This window comes from Ochotona princeps, chromosome 13 (assembly GCF_030435755.1).
Source record: "Ochotona princeps isolate mOchPri1 chromosome 13, mOchPri1.hap1, whole genome shotgun sequence".
NCBI classification, from domain to species: Eukaryota; Metazoa; Chordata; class Mammalia; order Lagomorpha; family Ochotonidae; genus Ochotona; species Ochotona princeps.
In genome coordinates this window covers 29,537,347-29,562,924 of record NC_080844.1, presented here as the reverse complement: position 1 = coordinate 29,562,924, position 25,578 = coordinate 29,537,347, and the positions used below count along the sequence as shown (strand labels likewise).

At 35.7% G+C, this 25,578-nt stretch overlaps 1 protein-coding gene and 1 non-coding gene across 2 annotated transcripts in view; one reads left to right on the top strand and one right to left on the bottom strand.

The window, feature by feature from the left end:
* CTNNA3 (catenin alpha 3) overlaps positions 1 to 25,578 on the top strand; it is a 1,173,927-nt gene that overhangs the window by 792,999 nt on the left and 355,350 nt on the right. The gene's annotated exons all lie outside the window — the stretch shown is intronic.
* Positions 20,193 to 20,296, bottom strand: LOC118759461 (U6 spliceosomal RNA). Its single transcript, XR_004996197.1, has one exon. It is a non-coding gene; the product is annotated as a U6 spliceosomal RNA (small nuclear RNA).

The window sequence follows — 25,578 nt, the reverse complement described above, 5'->3', positions numbered from 1 at the left end:
CCATGTCAGGGCCTGTCATGTCTATAAACAGAGGATACACCTGAATGATGAGGCTTGAGAAACTGTCTTACCAGGCTGCCAGAGGGCTCCAGTAGGGAGCTCCAGAGGGCTCTATGGTGATCTCTAGGATATAGAGTTGAGATAGTGATTATACTTAATACTTGTATAAGCATTGTGAACTCTTCCTTCAGTTGACTTGTGTGACTTACTACTTTTGACACAAAAATGGTGGAATGATTTGAATTGTGAGAAATATTCAAGAATCTCTAAGAGGTTAAATGTTAGGACTTGTGACGATGTAATCTTTAATTTCTTATTAAATACTCCATGCATAATTTCAAGTGCCAAAGCTGTGAAATGTATTGGAGATTGAATAAAAGGTAAAACCAGAATAAATAACTTGAAACCAAACTGCAGCACTAGAGATTGTTGGATGCAGAGCAGTATGGGTGGAATGGAAGAAGACACTTTGGTTTAGTAATTTCTGAAACAGAGGTTGACCACTTAATGATTAAAGCTAGCATTGTTATTATCCTATTTCTGAAAGCGTTCTTACTTTGAAAATAACATCCTGTTGACTTTCAGTGCATTATAATGTTGACAAGCAGTTGAAATCTCCTTTATTCCACAAATGGAATTCCAAATATGTCCAATTTTGGTATATACAATGTTACTACTAAACTTGAACCACCATCAGTAGCCTGTGTCGCCAGAAAATTTTGCTAATTGAACTTCTGTTTCCATGGTTTTTCTGGAAGTCTCTTATTAGATGTTTACAAAATTAATGCAATTATTAATTTCTCTTTAAATTCCAATTCAACTTGCATTTTACAGGGTTTATGTCAGGGTTTACATAATGTTTTTATTAAATGTGCTCACTCTTGGAAATAATATTTTAAAATACCTTTCAACTATAAAAAATAATCTCCAGCATTATTCATTACTGTGAACATAAAGATAATTTTGATACTGACAACAAAAATTTACCAGCAAAGGCTTCTTCCTTAAAGACATTATGGTTGGCATAATCTTTGACTTCTGTGAAGTTGTAATCTAAATCATCTCACCAAGGAAAATAAAAATAAACAAATTTCCAGTTACACTTTATAAATTGATTTTAAATAAATATATAATGTTAAGGTCAAAACATCAAAATAACACAAGCAAAGTAAGCACTATTAAAATTATATTTATGGAGTAAGAGTTGAGGTAAACTATAACAAATGCAGGGAACAGCATTGTGGCATAGCAAATGAAACCACCACCTGTGATGTTAGTCTCCCATATGAACTCTGATTTAAGTCCTGGATACTCAACTCCAGATGCAACTCCCTGCTTCTGGCCTGGGAAGAAGGCAGCATAGGATGGCCCAAATATTTGTGTCTGTGCTGTCCACGTGGGAGACCCAGATGAAATTGCTGGCTCCCAGCATGAGCCTAGCTCCGAGTTGTCCACTGTGGCCATTGGAGAGTGAATAATCAGCAAATGGAAGCTCTCCTCTCTCCTTCTCTCTCTTTCTCTCTCTCTCTCTCTATCTCTCTCTCTCTCTGTCTGTCTTCCTTTCCTCTGTAACTCTGATATTCAAATAAAATAAATATAAGTCTTTTTAAAAAATTACCTATTTAAAGATGAATTATTTAATGTAATCATAACTAGTTTCCTATAGCATACAATACACTTTTGCCTAATTCTTCTATATGTACCTAGTTGAAATTTTAATTCGTTAAAGACTTCAAATATTTTAGCACTTTCATACAAATACATTTAATTTTGATTATTTTAAATTGTGTCCTGAAAAAAAAGAATGTTGATAAAAGTGAACTGCATGTCTACTCTGTATAAGGCAATGTGCTAGGGAATGGAAGAGAATATAAAGAAGGAAAATTCACAGATTTTATCAGAACTGATTATTGTATATAAATCCTGATTCCAAAAGGAATATAAACAGTCATACAAACTGTTGTGCAACTAATACTTTTGGAGTGTCAGAGTGTTGAAGGAGGCATTTTTAAAGAGACAGTTGTTAAAATGAATAACTGAGTCGAACCTTAGAGAGACTAGAAAAGCATCTCATAAAATGGGAGAAATACAGGAAAGTGCATGGAGGGCTTGTATGACTGCATGTTTTTCAGTATACCAGAGCATAGGTTGTGTATAGATTGGTGCTAAGCTCAAAAAAAATTAATGTCTGACGTTGTAGAGATCCCCAGATGTTTATAGGCAAAGATAAGTCATCTAAAATTTCAACTAGCAGTATCATAAGCTATATCAGTTTTTAGAACAGTAACTCCAGATGCTACAATTCATGTTTTGTAAACGTATGTGGTGTAGCTTTTAATGGCTTTTAGATGGAAAGTAAAACAAATGTAGTATAAACCAGATATTGCCTCGTTTTTTTCTGCTCTAGTTCCAGAGAAGGAAAACACACAACTGACACATGTAAAATAAAAACAAAAGGAAGGTAACAGCCAGCTGGATTATTGGACCTAACTCTGACTGAATAACATAGGTTTTCATTTATCAAAAACAACAAACAAAAATAATGGATGTACTTCTCATCATGATAGTCCTGGGAATACTTGCAGTGAGGATCCTTTATGCTATTGGCTAAAAATCAAGAAATGGTCATTGTGGTTCAAAGCTTCGAAGTTTTTATCTCTGGGTCCTCAGTGATTTCATTTGTGTAGGATAGAATATGGCTCAGTGATCACTGTGGGAACTATAGAGAAATTGTACACCCAGTTGTACGTAAGTCATGGTGAAAGACTGGGAGAAAACATGCATTCAGAAATGACTGAATGGACTCCCCCAGAGTCATCCATTATTGCTGCTTTGGTAATTGCATTTTGAATTACTGCCTGTACTTACATGACTGAGGAGTAGTTTGGGCATGTGAACTGGAATTGATCACACATTATTTCATGTGCTAACACTAGAGTTTGCTCAAGACACTCTCATTTGAATGAACAATAGGTATACTGCAGGACTGTTGTTGAAAAATTAGATCTTACATCTTAAGGAAAGTTATAAGTGAAAATTTCTACTGTGACTGCCAAAATCAGTAAGCTTGAAAATTTTTACTATACCATTAAGGTAGAGCAAGAATAATTATTAATAATGCTGATAAAATAAATAACAATAAAGATTTGCATTTTAGCTTTCTATAACTATATAATAAGTTATTTCTAAAATCATCAGATATGTGTTTACAAGGGATCTGAATGATAAACTATACATTTCAAAAAGGAATTTTTAAAAGAGCATCAGTGAAGTATGAAGATAATAAACCACACTGTTTGTAATAGCTATATTGACAACACAGAAACTGAATCAGATTCTTTTAATTTCATTTGTGTTTAATTATTTCAGGGCAGTGTCCCAACTTTAAGCACACACAATAAAGTGGTGCTATTTGGTTCACTGAAAGTTCTTAATATAGTGAATCCTTTGTGACATTTTATAAATTATATGAAGGATTAAAAGCAAAGTTTCTCTTTGCCACAATATTCTCACTAACCAATGAGTCTGAGACATACTTGCAGAGGTTAAGAAAGTCCAGGTCATGGGGCAGCCATGTGGCATTGTGTACTAGCTGCCACCTGCAGTGCCAGCATCCCATATGTGTATGGATTCGAGTCCCAGCTGCACTGCTTCCAATGTAGCTCACTGATAATATGCCTGGGAAAGCTGCAGAGGACTTAACTGCTTGGACCCCTACACTCGACGTGGGAGACCTGGAAGAACTCTCTGGCTCAGGATTTGGTCTGGCCCCACTACAGCTGTTACAACTATTTGAGCAGTGAACTAAAAGATGAAAGAACTCTCTCTCCCTTTCTCTCTCTCTCTCTCTCTCTCTCTCTCTCTCTCTCTCTCTCTCTCTCTAACTCTATGCTACCTGGAAATAAATAAAAATAACTCTTTCATAGAAAAAAATGTCCAGAGCATCCATTAGCCACTGAAGTGTTTTTAGGCACATGAGAACATGAAGCTTACATATTTACTCCCTGAAGTTATTCTACCTGACCTTAGAAAATAGCATTGTGGTAGAAACTCATGTGGAGGCAGATACAATCTATGAACGAGCAAAGCCATCTTTCGGATTTCACCAGTGTATGTTACAGATTTAGTGACTTTGAGAGCATGAGGAAACTTTAGCAAACTGGTAAAAAACCTTCGCTTACATACCTGCCTTCAGAGCCAGAGTTATGTACCTTTTACTTGTATTTGAAAAATGCAGCAAAGATTCATTATCCTAAAAAAAGTCCAACATGTGGAAGCAATGACTAGCGTGGTAATTACCAGGGCTGGGCAGGTGGAGGGACTGGGGATGTACTGCATAAGAACGCATAAGTGTAGTTGCCTGGGAGGTCTAGGGGTCTAGGGGTCAAGTGTTGTCATGAAGCAGGTAAAATTCCTGCTTGCAATGCCTGTTCAAGTCTAGTTATTCTGTTCTTCCTATCTAGCTTCCCATTAAAGCATCCTTTAGAAAGTAATGTATTTAAAGTACAGAGAAAGACGTGTATATAATATATCAGGTATTGCTTTGAATAGAATCCTTTTCTCCAATCCTTAATTTAAAAATCTGGTGCTATAACTTTTAAAGCCATATAAATAAGAGTGCTAAACTGTGGACTTAAAAGTAGGTTTGTAAATGTTTTTAAGATTTATTAATTTTTAATTGGAAAGTCATATATACAGAGAGGAGGAGAGACAGAGGAAATCTTCTGTCTGCTGATTCACTCCCCAAGTGGCTGCAATGGCTGAGCCATGCTGATCCGAAGCCAGGAGCCGGGAGTCTCCACCAGGTCTCCCACCCAGATGCAGGGTCCCTAGGCCTTGGGCCATCCTCGACTGCTTTTCCAGGCCACAAGCAGGGAGCTGGATGGGAAGTGGGGCAGCTGGGATTAGAACTGGCACCCAGATGGGATCCCACACATGCAAGGCAAGGACCCTAGCCACTAGGCTACTGGACTGGGCCCGGGTTTGTAAATATTTTTAATCAGTATTACTTGGATAATAAAATACAGCAACTATATAAATATAAACCAGTATGCTGTTTTCTTTACGTGTTGAGTAGTGTGAGATATTTACCTACTAAACATAAACTTTAAAAATATGAAAAAACTATTTGATAAGCACCAAGTGTATATAGGACTATTGTAAGTCCAAGAGATAGAACAGTCAAAACAAAACAAACAAAAACCTTTTACCTTTTTAAAGTTTAAATTCTGCAGAATTGTGAAAGTTGAATGAGATGATATGTTTTAAATCTATTGAATAGTGTATGCAGTATGCTAGAAGACTGATTAGAAAGCAACCATTCTTTATAACAATTATTAGCAAGCATTTTTAAAATTTTAGAAGTCTGGAAATGACAAATTTCTTTAAACAACACCTTGTTATACTTGTACTAATAGTGCACTATACCGAAAATAAGTGAAAAATTATATGAATACTTTTGCATTTTTAATTATCAGGCATCAAAAAAAATCTGACAATATAAATTATTGGAAAAGATATACTTAATGAAGAATTGATCTAGTGTTTCTAAGAATGTAAATTATTAAATTATTATCCCTGTTTATAGCAAAATAACAATATGAGATTTTTTTGTGGAGGGAGCATAGATTCTGCTTTTGAAGAAGCCTATGTACATATACAAAAAGCTTTATACAGACTTTATTGACTTGTTTCTGTTAATACAAAAGTCAATAACTGGTGGCAAACATAGCATTAAGACAAGCCTTTTTCATGTGTATAAAGGATGTACAGATTTTTTTAAAGCAGTGTTGTATATAGATGAACACATTTTTGAGCATTTTAGACGGAAGGATGCCATAAACCCCATACATTTCAGTTTCTTAACAATGATTAAACTCTAGGGGGAGGGAGTTGGATGAGGCTAAGTAGTACCTGTGAGACTTCAGTGTTATTCTTCATAAAATATTTCAGAACAAACTTTGGTGAATATTGTCTATGTTGTTAGATTTGTATATTCTTATATTTTATTAAATTATGTTCTCAGCTTAAGCATAGCTAGTAAAGATACATAGCAAAGCAGAGAAGCAAATATCAAGATACAAAGGCAGGTGGTATGCATGCCACTGTGTGTGTTCCCAGAGGGACAGGGAGACCAACACGGGTCAACCTATGATGGTACTTGAAACTCACAAACAAAAATATGATCCTAAATCTTGGCATACATTTTAAGAAAATGCTTTGTGAGTGTGAAAATATGTTAAGCATTATCATCCAGGGTCAGACTCATGGTACAATACGTTGTGAGATTTCATGATGTCTTTCACCCTAATTTTATGAATGGGTGAAAAATCAGTAGAATTTTCCAAGTATTTTTATTGTGTAATATATCAAGCATCCGTAAAGCTGAAATGTACAGAACAATAAAGAATATAATCATACCATGAAGCTTTACTATATCTTGGCTTTCTGAAACTTGTTACTAGAAGTATAGTTGAGGTTGTATCAGTAATCTCGCTCAGTACTTAATCATTTTTCCTTAACAAAGGATTTTGATGAAAAGTATTTGCCTTATGATAAGTAGATCTGTATGACAAACATTCTCCTTCTATTGAATTAGGAGCCAGAGGGCATCAAAATAATAACAATCTCTTCTTCAGTTATTAGAATATTCTTACCTTGGACATATGAAAATCTCAAAGATAAAACTGACTGTTTTTCATAGGAGCATAACAAGTTTTACATGATATTTTATGTTACCATCCTATGGTAGTTTTGCTAGTTATATGACAGTGAATGTCCTTAAAGCAAGTACCTATTCCTGTTCATGGAAGAGATACAGTGGTGCATAAGACCCAATTGACTTAGAGGGCCAACGGACAAGGGATCTCTAGTCCAGTGAAGGAACACATACTGTCACCTGACAGTTACTTTGTGGTGAAATAGATGCAGATAGGAAAATCACCAAGCTTCGCTTTCTATCAGCAAAGCAACCGCCTGACAGTCAGTTTTTAAAACCATGCACATTTGTTTTATTCATTTTTTATTACAACTTGAATTGATGATCACGTTTCATATATTTTGGCATGTACTTCCTCATTATATGGACTTCCATGACAGTTCAAATAATGTGAAAAATCTAGGCCATGTCCACTATAATATTGTCTAGTCTATTTCCATACGAATTAAAAATATATAGTAACAATTAGCTTTTAATGTGACTTCCCATTACAACTTTTAAAATTCATAATTAGGAGGAATTGACATTCATTTATGGATAAGTTTGCAAATGTTTCTTTTCTCCTAGGTTTTCTTGTAGTAAATCAGTTGCTTCGAGATTTCAGGCTTCCATAATGCAAATGCAATAAGTGTCACTTGTTAATTGCAGAGTGTGATTATTGAAATTCTAAACTGGAAAAAAGATATGCTTAACATTACCAAAAATCTAACACTTAATTGTAATATATTGATTTTAAAATTTTCAGTGACATCCAGACTCACTGGGACACAACTCCTTATAACCCTTTCAATTTAATCAACTTCAGGGAGCTTCATGAAACAGACAAAATGTACTATTTGGATACAGATCTAACATTATATGTGGAAAAATTGTCATGGAAGGAATGAAAAATATGTGCTTTTCACACATTTACATAATTTGATATATTACAGCAACATTAAATTCCTGTGCCAACATTCAATATCTTCTTATAAATCTGCATTCACCATTTTGATGGTGATTTATGTATTTTTTGTTTCAATAATAGATTGCATGAAATATTTTTAGCCTAGCTACATAGGAAATTTGATGGAGGCAGAGATGTTTAATCTTGTGACTCAATTCTTTCTTCTTGAATTGAGTCATAAAATCTAATTACGTAAAATTCTACCAAATGTTTTTGACCTTTGAAATTACCAAACTTGAAACGTAAGAAAAAAAAACAAAAACTTATGTTGGAACAAACAGTGGTAGCTTACTTAATGTAAAGGGTAAGTTACAGTCTAACATGGCTTTCATCTGTTATGTTCAGCAGAACAATATGTGATGGCTACATAAATTAGGGGCATTTTATTAAAGAAGGATACATATTTATGCTGCAATATTTAAGTAAATTTATAATTCTGTGGCATCAATACTATAGGGTTATAAAAAAGTATTAAATTGTGTTACGTTTTGTTTTAGTGCATGGAATTAATTTTTTTCGTTGGTTTATTTGAGAGGCATAAGAACTGGGAGTGAAGAACCCAGAAGTGTGTATTCCTGTATTTTGGTTCACTCATCCAAATGCTGAAAATGGCCTGATCTGGGCTGAAGCCAAAGCTGCTGACCAGAAACAAAGTCAAGATCTCCATGTGGGTGATGCTTTAACATTGCTTCCCAGGGTCCGCAATAGCAGGAGCAGGTATTGAACCCAGGAACTAGATATGGATACACACATGTGAAGAGTCATTGAAACCACTAGGCCAAATGCCTGCCACTGCTATATGGATGTTTAAATTTCCATTTCTTTTAGAAGCACAACTATTAATGTGCATAGAACCATTTATCCTAAGAACTTTAGGAGTTTATTAGATATTTTCTCCTTTGTTTTTCCACTTGAATTGAGCTAGTATAGTTGTATTTATCATAAGTGGTCTCAATTCGTCAGTTGCTCAAATCCTTAGGAACCATAAATAATAATGTTACTTTTAGACATGTCCTATAGTTGGGGCAGTCTGTTATCCCTATTAAAAATTGTCCATGTAGGTTACTTTTCACATATTTTTTTAATGTCAAAATAAGGAGGTAATGATTCTGAATTTGTTCATGTGCAACCTTCCTGAATAAAGTAGTGCTTGAACATCAAGCCTAGACTTTAAAATCTTTCTGATTCAGGTGTTGAATCAAATAAGTAATAAAAGATCAAATATCTTGCTCTATAACTCTTTGGTTTCTTATGCAGGTATAAATGAATCATTTTAACTTGCAATAAAATAAAAAAATATGGGCCCATATTGAATTTGATTAAATGAGATTCTTCTTTTAGAATTTAGTGAATCTCTGAAAAAAAAAGCTATTTGATTCTTCTTTTGCATATTTTTATTTTATTATTTGCCACCTGTTTGCAGATACCCACGATAGAAGCGGACTAGAGCCAGGAACTTCAGCCTGCCCCTCCCACATGACTTGCAGGGATACATGTACTTAACCATCATCTACTACTTCCCAGGCTGTGCAGCAGCAGCACAAAGCTAGGCTAGAACTGAAATTCTGGTGCTTGGACCAGGTACTTCCAATAGAGATGCCCGTGTCCCAAGTGTTTTTTTTTTTTTTTTAACTACTGTTTCAATCACCAACTCCTGAAATAAAATTAAATACTTGTAGAGTGATAAAAAAACAACAACAAAAATCAGAGTAGTGGAGTTGAAGAAAGAGAAGCAACCTAGTACCTGGAATTTGTACAGATTTGGGTTTGATATTGTTGCAGTGCTTTATACAGTGTTTGGTATACCACAGATGCCTAAGAAACATTTGCTTAATTAAATCTGTTTTTCCTAAATAAACACACATTTAATGCCTATAGAAGTAACCTCCAAAGTGATGGAGTGAAGAGTTTACTCTATTTACACTTCAGAGCCACCCCTTTCAGGCTGTAAAGCAAAGCCAGAGTGTGTGTAACACCACAATTCTTGGCAAACTGCAAAGATTAAGCATAGCTAGACAAAGTGATTTTCTTTTCAGTTTAGTGCTCTTTCTAAATCAGGACTTCACTAATGATATAATTACATGGAGTGATCACTCTGCACCTTTCACAAATGTAAAAGATGAAGCTAATTTCTTTCAGTGCTAAAGATTTATGTGCCAAGATCTTTATTTCCTGATGTAAAAATCTGATATTTTAAATTTGACTTGGTAATTTGTTGAACTTAAATTCTTCTGCTAACAAGTGGTACAAACATGAGATTCTAAATATGTTTCTAATATTTTATCGCACTAACCTAAATGATGGTAGAAGAGAATATTATATCGCATCTTTGGAAAGGTCATCATGAAAATCCTGTCCTTTTTCTACACTTTTGGTGTCCATGACTGAGCACTGATGGACAGTCAAACATAGATCTTGTTTAGTGATAATAGCTTAAAATCTCACAGTCATTTTGTTTGTTTGGCTGTTTTTTTTTATTTATTTATGCTTTCTTGCCATACTGAGTTTAAAGTAGTATTATGACATCTAAGTTTAGAACTGACTGCCAGAACAAATTGCTATGGAAGTGTTTTATTTCTAAAATAGATCATCTGTAAGGATGATCCAATTATGATTGTTTTTTTATTAGCTATGCTTTCAATATTTTCTTCAGGTATGTGATTGTTAAAATTCCAATTATCCCTCTGATAGATTTCTTTTGGAAAATATCCACAAATCCAAATGATATGCTGGATGATGCTTGCATGGGAAATTGAAAAAAAAATGATTGTTTTTACTTTTATCTACAAATCATCTTTATCATCTTAAGTATGTACTACGTCATGCCAGTAAAGTATTTTATGATGGTTAAAAGAAAAAACTTCTGATAACACTCTGCAAATCAAGTTGTTCCCTTTTTTGCCATTCTCAGCTCACCAATAATTCTTTTTCTGAAAAAGCCACATTTTCCCTTAAATTTTATTGAACCATCTGGTCATCTGCTCTTTTTCTGTGTTCTCTCAAAATTTTGAATATTTATTTATTTATTTGTTTATTTTTAACAACTATTCTGAAAATGGTGCAAAACACAGATGTTTTATTTTATGCTAAATTCTGTCCTTCCAAAATTTATCAAAACTCCAATCCTTACTTAAAATATTCTACTTGGTTACTTTTGACTACAGACAAATTGAATTAAAATGGTTCTTTTGATGCAGATTTTTTAAATTCATAAAGTACCTTTTCCAAGAACTGTTAAAGGTACCCTTGCATCTGGAATGGGGTCTGCAAAGGGAAAATTAAGTAATAATTATGTCATTAGTGTGCATGTTACTCTTGTATCACTAGATAAAAACAAGACACAGGGAAAAGACAATCAACTGTAAGCCAAAGAAAAAGGCCTCAGAAACAAACAAACAAACAAAAAACATTGTCAACACTTTAATTTCAGATTTGTATACTCCAGAACTGTGAGAAGACCAGTTTCTGTCCTTTTACTCACTCAGGCTGAGGTAGTCTGTGTGGCAGCTAACACACCAGTATAGCTACTATTGGCCTTTTCCTTAGCATAGTACTTGTATCCAATAATATCCTCATAAAGGTCATGAAATTGACTCAGAGTTCATTCATCATTAGCTAATAGTTCAGTTCCAGTGAAGAGTACTAAGATGATTTTCTCTTTGATCCATAGCACTGAAAAAATAAGCCTTGTGTTAATGGTCCAGCATTCCTTTTCAAAACTTCTTTTTATGCTTCAAAACTGAGATTATTTTTGACAATCGACAACCTCTACAATTCTGTAAGGATCTTCTCATTTATCTAATAGCTTATCTAATTTAGTTCTAGTAGGGATAATGCATTTTTGTTGCTTCTTAATTGTTCCACCAATGAAATAGTGATAATGGAATTGAATGAAATTGGAAATCACTTCATTGTCATACTTTAATGCTGTTAATTGTTTTAACTTATAACATAATTAAAATTTTTGTTTTGATATCTACCAATCCACCAGGTGATTCCATGCATACTAAGGTTTATGTTTAGGGATTACCTTTATTTTCAGAGTAGAGATTGTACTAAGAAAGACTTCCTCAGGTCAACACTGGTGCAAAGACTAATTCACTGCTTGGGATTCCCGCATACTTTATCACAGTATCTAGCTAGTCCTGGCTACTCGAGTTCCAGTTCAGCTTTTTGTGAACACACCGTGGGAGGCAGCTGATGATGACTCAATTGCTTGAAACTGGCTAACCCATGTTGAGGACCTACACTGAGCTCTGGGCTTTTGGCTTCTGCCTAGCCCTACTCCAGCTGCTGTAAGTGTTGTGTAAGTAAACCAGCAGATGGAGGTTTCCTTTCCACGTGACTCTGCCTTTCAAATAAAATGAAAATAATCCAAAAAGTGTCCTTCTGACTTTAGTGAAAGGTTTTCATTTTGCAGTACGGCAACAAACAGTGTTTATTGCTTAGTTGATATTCAATTAACTAAAGAATGAGAAAATGACACTGAAAATAACGTGAAAACTCAAATTATTGTTTTACCTATCAATCTGTGTTACATAGTTGTAACAGAATTTCCTTGGATTGTTGTCATCATTTCCACCATTCCTGGCAGAAAGAATTTGTATGAATGAGCTAAGCAAATGATTTCTAGTATATTTTTCTCTCTGCGGAGCTTAGCTGCATTTCCCAATTACACAGCTGTTTCTACATCCTTGTAATGATCAATGAGATGTAAGGAATCACATTCATATTACTGATTACTTCATTGATCTCTGCATCTCAAGGTAGTGTAATGAAATATTAAACTAGTTTTTCCCCCTTCATTGATCTCTGTATCACATGCTGGTACTAAATATTAAACTAGTTTTTACCACCCAGCCATATTTTCTCTAACCTTTTTCCTTTTGATACCTTCAGGTTCAATTCTCTGTCTTGATATTGCTGCCTCTATATTATACTGTTTAAAACATATTATATCAATTTTATAGTCATTAATTCACTTAAATAAAATTTTTCCCCTTCTTTCTTTTTAAAATGTGGCTACTACAGGTGTTAGGGAGAATATGCAAGCTTGACAGTTTATGGGCCGGGTAAGGAATGATTTTACCCTCCTAAGACATAGTGATTTATGAATAGCCCATGCTAATACATTACCATACCAATTAATAGACACATTTGCCTGGAAGCTGATAACATATTGGATGGCCAATGCTTGCAACAGATTAACAGGTATGTGGCACAGCATAGAATGCAGGCAGCATTCAAAGTTTCTCTTCTTTTTCCATTCAACACTCAGTGAAGAGTATCTCAGTCTCTCATCTTCTAAAGAAATTTACTGTTTATCATGTGTCTTCTCTCACCCACCAGCTATATGGCCTTGGATAAATTGGTTAATATTTTTGGTTCCTTATTCTGTAAAACGAGATTAATAATTCTAGCTGATTTAATGCTTGTGAAGAAGTTTCTGCGGTAAAGTTCTCTCAACAATATTACTTTGACTTTAAATCAGAGTTCCTTAATGAATGTCTTGAGCTTTATTCTGTACAAAGGAATCACTATTTCCTCTCTTTCTTGGCCTTGTGATCTCAGCAAACTACTGACTAAATTTTCCTCCCTTTATTTTCTGTATTTTTACTGCAATCAGTATAAAGTGTTTTTGAAGATATTACTCTCAGTGAACTGTTCGTCAATTGAAAGGTAGGCAGAGAGAGAGAGCTCTTCCATCTACTTGTTCACCCCTTGAATGTTTACAATAGTAAGGGCTTTTCAAGGCTGAAGCCAAGTGCCAAGAACTTCTAGATCTCCCATGTAGGCATGGGGCTCAAACATTTGGGTCAGCTTTCCCTTCTTACCTAGGAAATTAGCAAGGAGATGAATCGGAAGTGGAGCAGCTGGTACTCGAACCACAGTCTATATGGGATACCAACTACACCACAGCACTGGCACTGAATATTATTGGTGTAGATGTAAACCTCAAACATAGTTTTGTGAATATTTTTAGTACAAGTGAAAAATTCTTTTTGTTTTCTGTTGTCTTTGTAAGTATATCACATCAACAGTGTGTATATTCTGGAGTGCCAACATGATGGACTCTCCTGCATACTACTTTAACGTTCCACTGGTTAATTGGAACTAGTTTTTTTTGAATGGAGATTTTTTTGTATTTACGGATACTGTTATCACTGAATTGTGTCTCCAGGTCTCTGTAGAAGCTAGTTAGATTAATACTAGCATAGCAATTGTAGCCTTTCAAAAACCCGAGGCGGGGGAAATACTTGAAAATGCCAGGTGAATCTGAAAGTTCACAGTGAAGTGGCAAAGGGATTACTTCATGAGAGAGAAGTAAACTGTCACTTTGTTAACCTTTTGTGCATATTCGTTGGGGAAGAACAGGTGGATGTAGGCATAGGAGGATTTTCATAGCCATTCTGGATTCTGAAGGCTATTAAAGGCTCATGTTGTCATTGTGCTGCCTTTGTTGCAAACCATCCATTTCTTTGGTCCGTCTTTAATTCTGATTTTGCAAAATGAGTGCAACTGACCTTGTAAGCCATTGTATGTAGTGTAGCATACAGAATTATTAATTAAAGGTCAGAACATTTGCTTTTATATAATTATGTCACCATTGATCTTTTAATTGGTTCAGCTGAGCATTTTATCGCCTTTCCTGTAACCTTACTCTTTGTAAATTAGCCAGAGCGATTAATAGTATTGTTCGTACATTTCTGTGGCTAGGATTTGAGCTTTTCAGTTTAGTTTGATGTGTTTGTAGTAGTTTTCAAATTACGCTCCTGAAACAAGCCATTAGGTCCTCTTTTCATATCAGAGGAGTACAAGGAAGGGATAAGCTCAACTAGTTAGGCCTAATGGTGAGAAATCAGATGCCGGAGAGAAAAATCACAGAACCATTTACTCTGGCTTTGCTTTTGCCTTTTCTATTAAGGAAAATGATCTTTAAACTGGGTGGTATGTAACAGCCATGGTTAAAAGGATTGAAGCCTACTTGGTGGTATAGAGCAAAAAGAATAAAGGGCCAACATTCAGACCCACATTTTGTAGACAGCTGGTGAAAGAATGAATGAATGAATTCTTATGAAATGTTATCCTGAAAATATTTTTTGAATGGTTGTAATTATCAAAACTTACATAGATAAATTCTTTGTATTTAAAGATCTGAATAAATAACAGAAACATCTGAAATACTAGGACATTTCAAAACACAGGTGCCGCATGTCTTCTTTTGTATGTGGAACCTAAAAATGCTTGATCTTGGAGAGAATGAAATCATTGTTATGAGAGGCCAAGGACTGTGGGGAATGAGTTGAAGATGGTCTAAGAGGTACAAAATGGTGGTTAAATATCAGGAAATATCTAGTGTTATATAACAGTGTAGGTTATCTCTAGTTAAATATTTGCTGCATTCCTTACAAATCTGTAAGAATAAGAATATTGTAACTGAAGAAGCAATTTTGAAGTTACAGATAAGAAGGTTTTGCTTTTTTGTTATTATACACTGTGGACATGCTATCAAGATCTCATGATGTAACACATAAACCTTTACATCATATTCTTTCCATAATATGTATGATTTTTAAAAACATAGGTCTGTATTCACATGACCCTGGGACGGAAGAGGATTTCCCAAGGCAGATAGAAAAGCTGTTAGTTGTTAAAGAAAAGTTGATAAATTTGTCTATATTAATATAGGGAAAATACTGTATGCTAAGAGTTAGAAAGTAGCCCATTCACAATTTTAGATCTCTGACTTGAAGTATGGTTTTTATGTGACCTCCCCTATTGATCATTGGAAGCATACTTATATTTTGTCGTCTTTATACTTTTTCAAAATGAAAGACTTATTTATTTGAAAAGCAGAGATACAGAGGGAGACCAAAAGAGACAGAAAGAGAGAGAGACAGAGACAGAGAGCAGGGAGGAAGGGGGAGAGAGAGAAAGAGAGAAAGAGAGAAAGAGAGAAAGAGAGAGAGAGAGAGAGAAAGAAAGAAAGAGAAAGAGATTTTCCACCTGTTGATTGACTCCCCAAATGGTCACCATAGCTGTGGCTGTGTTAGGCCAAATCCAGGACTCTGGAACTCCATGCAGGTCTCTGCATAACTGGCAGAGACACATGTGCTAGGGCCATGTTCTATTGTCTTCCGGGGTGCATTGACAGGGAGCTGGGTCAGAAGTGGAGCAGCTGACTTTTGAACCAGCGTCCACATGAAAATGCTACCTGGGAGCCAGGCAGCAGCATAATTGCACTACAATGTCAGTCCCTTCTTGATACATATTTTTGAAAAGAGGTCCTAGAAAAGTAGCTCCAAGGTAAGAGAACAGCAACTTAGATTGTAACATTTGACAAACAGGAAAGTCTTAATGCTGTTTTCTAGGATGGCTTGTAGCATTCCTCTTGTCTTAGAATTTAAGGTAGCATTTTACAAAGATAGTGTAGGTTACAGGGTTTTGGACACACTCATGATCAAATCAAAGTAGCAAGGTAACAGAAAACTCAAATTATATTAATTAGTTAAAATGAATTCAGATTTCCCTCGTCTTGAGACAAATTAACTTAAGAAAACCAAATCAGTCTCATGCATGTGAGTTTTCCCAGTGGAATAATTTTGTATGCTTGAGTCCATTAGTTTAGAAATGTGTGCTTCTTTAAAAGGCTTTCGGTATAATTAGCATGTAGTTCTCATTCTTCTTGATCTTTTTATGCTTTCAAAAAGAAATAGACACTCTGATATACATACACACATCTTATAGACACTTTTGTTTTAAAAAACTTAGAGTTGAATGTTGCAGATGAAATGCAATCCAAATAAAACAGTACAAATTGTCACAAATTGAAAGAGCTATACTTAATGTGCCACTATATCTGCTAAAATGTTAATAATATGGAGCTAAAACAAAATAATGAATTGTCCTCTAGAAATGATTATAAATTGGAACTAGCATTGTGGTGCAGTAGGTTAAGCCCCAGTCTGCAATGCTGACATCTATAGGAGTAACAGTTTATGTCCCTGCTGCTGAGCATCAGATCCAGCCTCTTACTGATGAGCCTGGGAAATCAGTAAAAGGTGGCTTATGTATTTGGGCACTTGCCACCAACATGAGAGACCTGTTTGACACTCCCAGCTTTAGCCTGATCCAACCATGGCTGTTGCAGCCGCCTTGTGGGTGAGCCAGAGGATGCACAATCTCCGTCTTTCACTCTCTCTGTAACTCCTTTTTCAAGTAAGCCTTAGAAAAAGCTGAATGATTATAAATTATGCTAACAATTAAGAAACTTGACCTGCATCTCATAAAAATGCACACAGCTCATCCCATGACTTTCTATACTGTGATCATTTATTTAGAAAATCCTTACTGTATTATATTTAGTGCACTGAACTACTAAGACTTCAAAGTCTAGATCTACCACTTTACAACATTATCTCCTTTAGCAATGTTCCAGGCCTTTCTGGACTGATCTTTACAAGGAAGAGTTTAATTTAACTGCAGTAAACTCTGTAGGTTCAGAAATCCAGTTATGAGCTGTGCTAAAGTTGCAAAATTAAAATTTTACAATTTTAAAAGTATTTATTTATTATTTAATTCTCTGTGAATTTGAAAGGCAGTGTGACAGAGGAGAGGTAGGAGGAGAGATCATCCAGTCACTGGTTCACTTTGGGACTGGACCAGGCCAAAGTCAGGAATCAGGAACCCCATGTAAGTTTCTCACATGTGGTAGAAATAGATCTTGAAGTCTTAGTAGTTCAGTGCACTAAATATAATACGGTAAGGATTTTCTAAATAAGTGATCACAGTATAGGAAGCCATGGAATCACATAGGGGTCATCCAACTGCACTTACTTTTATTCTGAGGAGCCAGGGTGAGTAGCATGACCACTGTAAGTCAATGAAACTAGATTTTCGGCACTACTCACCAGGGCCCTTTCCAGATCTTTGCGAAGGGCCATACAATTTGAAAATACAATACTGAAATTGTTTTATTGCAGTGGGCATTTGCTTTACTGGATGAACATGCCATTTGGGACACTTGCCTACCATATCAAACATCTGGATTTGAAGCCCAGCTCAACTGCTAACCCCAGCCTCCTGCTAATGTGCACCCTGAGAGGCAACAGGGAAAGGCTCAAGTACTTGGGACTTTGTCATTCACAGGGAGACCTGGACTATGTTCTTGGATCCTAGGCATTTGGGAAATGAATGTGCTACATGGTTGAGTGAATTGTCACACATGTGGAAACTACAGCATTTTTGGAAACTATTGCTATGTAAAACTTTGAGATGATTGTTAACTATATAAACAGATTCTACTAACTCCAACTTAATGTGCCACTAACTAAACTTCCCATAAGCCAGTTTGAAAACAAGGCTCTATCCAAATCTTACACCATAGATACATCAGTATTTCAAAAGCTCTAAAATACAATAAACAGTGTTAGAAGATCAAAGTAAATATAAACAATAGCATGAACATTTATGCAAAATGTTGATGTCTTAGATATGATATAATTGCAAATGGGAAAGGCATTTTCCAACTGGTGGTTCATCAGAATTGTCAAACTTTGTTTTGGAGTTCATGGCAGGACTCAGAGTAGCTAATTCTAAATATTTGCAAATTAATACAATATGAAGAATGGAATGATATTTAAATTGTATAGATTAAATTGGACCATCCATTTTATGTATGTGCCTTATAGAATTGCTAAAATTTTAAGAACAATTTTAACTGAAATGAGGAGAAAGAATGTCTTATATATTTAATATGTTCTATTCACAGACTGATATTTTAAAAAGAAAGGATTCACATAGAAACAAAGAATTTGATATGAAAAGGAGAATGTTGCTGGAACTTAGTTTACATGTAGGTTTCCCCAAAAGAGATGTCTGAGAATAACCATTGCTAAGAATTGGGCGATTTTTGTCTAAGACAGAATGGAATGTTAATTTGGCCAAATTGGTGTCTTTTTTTTTTTTCTGCTAATGCCTACATTTTTAACCTGCTATTTAAAGCATCTTTGAATTTGAGATGTAAAATCAAGTAAGTAAGTATGCAACAGCAATTTGTAAACTATTATATATCATGCAAATGATAGTTGCTATTTTTGTATAGAACTGAAGGAAGAAAAGGCTTAACATCTTCATGTACTCACTGGTTTCAATGTTCATGATAACCAAAATAAGACAAAATGCAAGCTGTATCATTTGCTTTGTAAATTATACAATTTCAACCAAAAATATTTTTGTGAAATTATAAGGTTTATAAAACAGAATTTCAAATATATTTCTCATATTTTACAAATTTCCAAGTTAGTACATTTTCTTAATATGAGAAGGGATTAACAAGTATTGCTAGAAACATTTCACAGAAAAAAATATTCTGACTAGCCATGATTTCGGTCTCTTCCCCCTGATTTATCCTATTATTAACCTATTATCCTATTTATTCATTAACCTATTATCTTCTTTCCTGTTGCAACAAGACATTGTGTCATACTCATAAATATTAATAAAGGCTTCTAAATGTACTAGCTTTAGGCTTTTCATGCTCAAAGCAATTTTTGTAACAGCTAACAAACCAGTAACTTCTATTAGGACACAGCAGTTTCTACTTTTTATTTGAAGTTTGAGCATAAGGTTAATCAGAACTCTAAAATTAAGATATTGAATTATTTAAAATTATGTGTTATTATTGTTTTATGATATAGTTGCATAGGCTCGGGGATTTCCCATCCCCCTCCTGAAGTTCACTCCCTAACCCCCTAGTTGATTCCCCTCTACTATTACAATGAGTGGTCCCACATGAGTGATCATAAGTCCATCATGTCACTTTTGAAGTGTTTCCTGACGTTGTAGGCATGGACAATGTCAGAGAGTCTAGCATCCTACTGTCAGGGTATACTCAGCAGCGTCACTGGGAATCCATCTTTGGTCTGGATACAGAGAGGCATACTGCACTATGTCTCTGCATCTGAACATCAGTGTCTGCTACATTTGTACTATACATCAGCTTAAATACAGAGCCAGTGAACACAATCCACAACATGGGGGAAAGCAGAAGATTTGCATCAACATGAAGTTAAAGAATATGCCACAAAAATACCAGTGTGTTGCTAGAGTGATGAAAAAGAAAATCAAAAACCTTCTTGTACAAATTGATGCTACTGCATGACCCATGTGACGCTGAAGAAATGACAGTAAAAATAAGAACATCACTAGCCATGAGACGTAACAAAAACAGTGTTGAAAGGGACATTTACAAACTCAGGTGCTTACAAGCAATCAAAAAGTCTCTTATGGATGCTCAATTAATGAACCACAAAAACTTATTGAAAAAGATACAAATGACTAGGAAGTGTGAAAAGGTAAAAATCACAGCAAAAATGATTAGATTTGACACCAAAAGCCTGTAAATTGAAACAAGAAATAGCCATTTCCTAAGAAGATGAGCAAAACAACCCCTCAGCCATACAGCCATATTAGTGTTGCACTTCACCAGGGGACAACCACTTTAGAGATGAGAGAGAAATGGTTGCAAAAAATTTGGAATGCTTCATGGATTTGCTTGTCATCCTTGTGCAGGAGTCATGCTAATCTCTGTATTGTTCCATTTTTAGTTTATGTGCTGCTGAAGTGAGTACAAGACATTGAATCTTCATTCTCATCAGAAAGGGTCTTTTTTAAAGTCATTCATGATACAAGAGCTTTTCTTTATACTAAGTAACCAATTCTTTTTACAAAGTGTATTTCTTTCACTGTGGCTAAAGAGACTTTTCGCCATTAGTTCAAGTAAATTGGAAAACAAAAGACTAAGAGGAACATTCTATTCTTCCTAAAATTTTCTTTCTGAAAAGTGTTTTCTTTGTTGTAACTGATGGCTTTGGTAAATGCATGAATTATCTTGATATTCCATGCCATATTACATGGATTTTTAGAAATATAATCATTCCTGGGGTCAACACAGTGGCTTAACAGGCCAATCCAAAGTCTGCAACACCATTATCCTGTATGGGTACTGGTTCTAGTCCCAGCTGCTCAACTTCCAATCCACCTCCTTAACACTACAGTACCAATCTTATATTACTTATATCACATGAGTCTGTGGGGAGTGGAGAACATTAGCCTGTTAGGTTGAAAATATCTTAAGAGATCATGACAGTGTGACTGGACGGGGATTTTATAATGGTCAGAAGGTTCAAGAGTGACACATTGCTGTGGACAGAAGTCAGCATGATTTGAGTGCGTCTACCAATAGTTGAGAGTGATTGACACGCTGTCTTACCGTCTTGCAGGGATATGGGAGCTAAAGCATAGGAGATGGTAGGGAGCTGACAGATATGAGTGGCCAAGTGAAGGCAATGGTGTCACAGCACTAATAGAAGAGTGATAGCGAAATTGGAGTCAAACTCTTATATAGTGCTTATTCCTCAAATGCACACAATGTAAATGTGCTTCACAGCATACATATTTTCATAACATGCACATTTATGATCACTGCAACATTATTAGTTGTGTTTCAAAAGTCAATTCCTCAAGTATTTTATTAACTATATGATTGATGTATGTATATATATATCTATAACTAATAAATTGATGTATGTATAGATATATCATGCAATAACACACAGAAATAGAAGCAAACAGATAATTTATACCTGAAGAGCTGTGAAATTAAAATTGTTTCTATGTAAAATTCAAATAGAGTCATGCTTAGTCTGTATTGACTGCAATTGAATTAGAGGTTAGTTCTTATTTGAAAGGCAGAGTTACAGAGAGATAGAGACAGATATAATTGAGATCTTCAGTTCACTGGTTCACTCCCCCAATGGCAGCAACAGCCATGACTGGACTAGGCCAAAGCAAGGAGCCAGGAGCTTCATCTGGATCTAACTATATGGGCATGTGGCTTCAAGGGCCCAAGCACTTGAGTCATTTTCTGGTGTTCTGTTGGACGCATTAACAGAGAGCTAAATTGGGAAAGGAACAGCTGGGAACCAAACTGCCCATATGAGATGCTAGCATTGCAGGCAATAGCTTAACCTGCTGTGTAATGCCAGCCCCTAAAAAGATCTATTCGCTAAGTAAATAAGCAGTTAAGTGTCCATTTTAGAATTGTTCACTTTTTAAATCTTTTGTGGAAAAGTGATTAAAAATGATATAATTTTTTCCATTAATATTTTGAAGTCCTTCTGACATTTTATTCTGGAATAGCTACTTTAAAAATGATTTATTTATATTTATTCTTATTGAGAAGGCTGATATTCAGAGAGAAGGAGATACAGAGAGAAAGATCTTTTGACTGCTGGTTCACTCCCCAGGTGGCTGCAATGGCTAGAGCTGAGCTGATCTGAAGCCAGGAGCCAGGAGCTTCTTCTGGGTTCCCACACATGGGTGCCAGGTACAAGACTTTTGGCAATCCTGGACTGCTTTCCCAGACCACAGCAGAGATCTGGAAGGGAAGTGGAGCAGCCAGGACACAAAGTGGCACCCATATGGGATCCCAGCACATGCAGGACCGCTAGACTACTGCGCCAGGCCCATAAACTGTTTTTAAAAAAAGATTTGTAGATGTAGATATCTACACTTATCTCTATCTATGGATCGATCTATCTATTTATCTACCTATCATCTACATGACATACAAAATGCTACCCTAGGCAGAAAGATATATATGACTTGCATGTTCTTTATATATAGATGTATTATGTGAAAAGTATGCATGTTATGTTCTAAAATGCAATAAAAAACATATAATAAGAAATATATCCAAGATAGTGACTCAAAATGTGTTCTTATCACTGGAAAATTTAAGCTAAGGAAGTTAATCCATAAATGATTATTATATCTCTGATAGTAACTGGATGGTGATAAAATCACATATATTAGAAATATTTCGGGCCTGGTGGCGTGGCCTGGCGGCTAAAGTCCTCGCCTTGAAAGCCCCATATGGTCGCCGGTTCTAGTCCCGGCAGCTCCACTTCCCATCCAGCTCCCTGCTTGTGGCCTGGGAAAGCAGTTGAGGACGGCCCGATGCATTGGGACACTGCACCTGCGTGGGAGACCCGGAGGAGGTTCCAGGTTCCCGGCTTTGGATTGGCACAGCACCAGCCGTTGCGGCTCACTTGGGGAGTGAAACATCGGATGGAAGATCTTCCTCTCTGTCTCTCCTCCTCTGTGTATATCTGGCTGTAATGGAATGAATAAATCTTAAAAAAAATGAAATATTTCATTTCGGGGCGAGTACAGTGATATAGCAAGCTATCCTCTGCCTGTGGTGCTGGCATCCCATATAGGTGCTGGCTCATGTTCCCGCTGCTCCACTTCTCCAGTTCTCTCCTGGTGGCCTGGGAAGAGATTGGAGGATGGCTGAAGGCCTTTGAACCCTGAACTCACCTGGGAGACCTGAGAGTAGCTCCTGGCTTCTAAACAGCCTGGCTTTGGCTGTGACAGCCATTTGGGGAGTGAACCAGCAGATGGAAGATCGCTCTATGTCTCTCTTTTCTCTCTCTCTCTCTCTCTCTCTCTCTCTCTCTCTCTCTCTCTCTCTCTCTCTTTATCTGTCTCTCTCTCTTTCCTGTGTGTTACTATGTGTGTGAGTCTAATTCTTACTCTCCAGTAAAATAAATACTTCTTAAAAATGAATTGTTTCATGTTATTCAATGATGAATAATTATTATACTGAATTCTGCATGTCTATTAGAGACCCTGTCTGTGATTTTTCTGACAAAAGTGAAGATTGGCAAAATGAAATATAAATGTGAGATCCCTTTTCTGATTTTATGACATTCATTTAAAGTTAGTATTAATTAATTTGGAATGACATAAATTTCATTTAAATTACAATCAAATGATTAATGCCTGACATTTATTAGAAGAGGTGTTGTTAAATACTAGCAGTAGGTAAGGCATAGAAAGTTGACTTAAACTGAACTAACTGCTACTACTGCCATGCTGTATTTTGTGTTATGGAGGAATTATTTCAGATTACTATAATAACTCTCTAATCTGTTAAGCACTTTGAGACTGGGAAAAATGGGCCATTTCCATAAATATTTTTAAATATTTTGTGATAGCCAAAGAAGACTGGACTTTTTGAGTGAACACATTTGAATTAAAGTAGAAACTGAAGCTGTGCTTTGATTCTGTTGTGACTTGGACTTTAAAATATATTTTATAAGTACTTTTTATATAAATAAGACTTTTCAGTATGCTCACATTTATCAAGAAGTACCACTAACATTAAAAACTCTAAAATCACAAAGTGAACTCTATTCCTCGAGTAGAGCTTTCACTTTTGTTTTCTTATTCCTGCATCTCCTGATATAGCAGGATGTGGCTGCCCTGATTTCCTCTCCTTGGACATGTGGCTAGTCATCTGTTACATGATAAGATAATACAGAATGTTCCAGAGTCTAAGGGGAATACAATTGTGTAGAATGTACTGCCCAAATCTCAACAAACCTGGACTACTTGACTCTTCCTGTGTAAATCACACTTTGTTCCCCCGCACCCCGAAAAAGGTACCTCATCTCGTTTTGTTATCTAGAATAGATAGTACCCTTCCTTCTGCCAAGGTATTTGGCTAAATTCAAACTTCCATGATGTGTACATAGCTGGCATTTTATTCTTTCCTTAGCTTGTCTCATGTGACTGAGTGATTAGTTAAAAGCCGATGTAGGATACTTTTAAAATACTAAACAATCTGTTCTCTTGCACATTATGGACTAAATAGCAAATGCTTATTATGCTTTTGCATATGTCAGTTTGAAATTGAGCAAGAAACAAAAATCCAACCTGTGAAAGTTCTGGAATACATTCAAAACAAGTAGATGAGCATTTTCAGCAACCAGTATATAGTTGTAAGTTTGTTAAAGCTGCTTCAAGTACAGTTCATGTAAGAACAGAATGTAGCAAAGCATCTTATTTATATTTCAAGAGTGAATAAATATTCAGATAATAAAAGCCACATTAACAGTATCTTCTCCCTATGTCTTCAATTAAAGCATTCTCAGAACACATACACAGAGAAGACATTTAAACATGATGATACCATGCAAGGATATGTTATTAATTAATTTGTACTATATCTTTTGGATGTGATTATGATCTAGCTCCCTTCTGGTGGCCTGGAAGATCAGCAGAGAATGATCCAGGTTCTTGGGCCCCTACACCCACTTGGGAGACCCCAGGGGAACTTGTGGCTCCTGCCTCAGCCCAGCCCAGCATTGCCTTTGCCTCCATTAGAGAGGGTGTGGGGAAGAACCAGCTGGATGAGATCTCTGTCTTTTTCTCCGTCTGTGCCTCTGCCCTTCATCTAAAAAAAAAAAAAACAAGCATTTAGAAAGAAAAGAAATGGGAAAATGAACGAAAATTCTTCCAGGAGGAAAGTGTCTTAAATACAGTAGACAGAGACTAAATAATATTATTATGGTGGATGATCTTTGGAAACTAAGTAACAAACAACAGTCTAACTCAAAAATATGTAAAGGTATGCCTGTCATCAATATATTCTTTATTAAAAAGTATGAAGAAACAGATTTAATAGCACGGAAAGTAAAGCACCAAGATAATGGAAGCATGCTATACATTTCCATTGTTTTGATGATTGTAACACATGTACTTTTTCAGTGACTGTTTTCTAGAAATAGAGTGCCTTGGGCAGTGAGGTGCAGGAACTGTTTACATATCTTCAATAATATTCCCTCTCCAGAGGGTAATGTTACTATTTGATGAAACCCGTTGTCCTTTGATTATTTCTGAATCCTTAAGTATGAGAATGGAAGAATGGCGACTAATCTGTTCCAAGTAAGTGACAATTAGGATGAAGACCAGCATGCCTCACTCCTTGTTCCCTACTAGGCATCTTGAAAATGTATTGCTCAGTCTTCAGTTCCTTAAACAGTTTTGTCATGCAGTCCATTCT